This window comes from Sinocyclocheilus rhinocerous, unplaced genomic scaffold, assembly GCF_001515625.1.
Source record: "Sinocyclocheilus rhinocerous isolate Xijiao unplaced genomic scaffold, SAMN03320098_v1.1 scaffold4232, whole genome shotgun sequence".
In the NCBI taxonomy this organism is placed as follows: domain Eukaryota; kingdom Metazoa; phylum Chordata; class Actinopteri; order Cypriniformes; family Cyprinidae; genus Sinocyclocheilus; species Sinocyclocheilus rhinocerous.
In genome coordinates, this window is record NW_015662012.1 from 1 (window position 1) to 204 (window position 204).

The window sequence follows — 204 nt, forward strand, 5'->3', positions numbered from 1 at the left end:
GTTCATAATTGTTTATGCAATTTATTAAATTATATTTGATTTATACAGTATATGTTAATTTAGACGTTATGCAGGGTTTTTTTATGGACAGTTATTTCATTGCATTGACAATTTCATACGCTGCATTGTTTTGCTCATTGCGCCCTCCTGTGGCTTCGGGAGACAAGCCAAAAGTTTCCATAAGACTTATTTAATCTGCATATA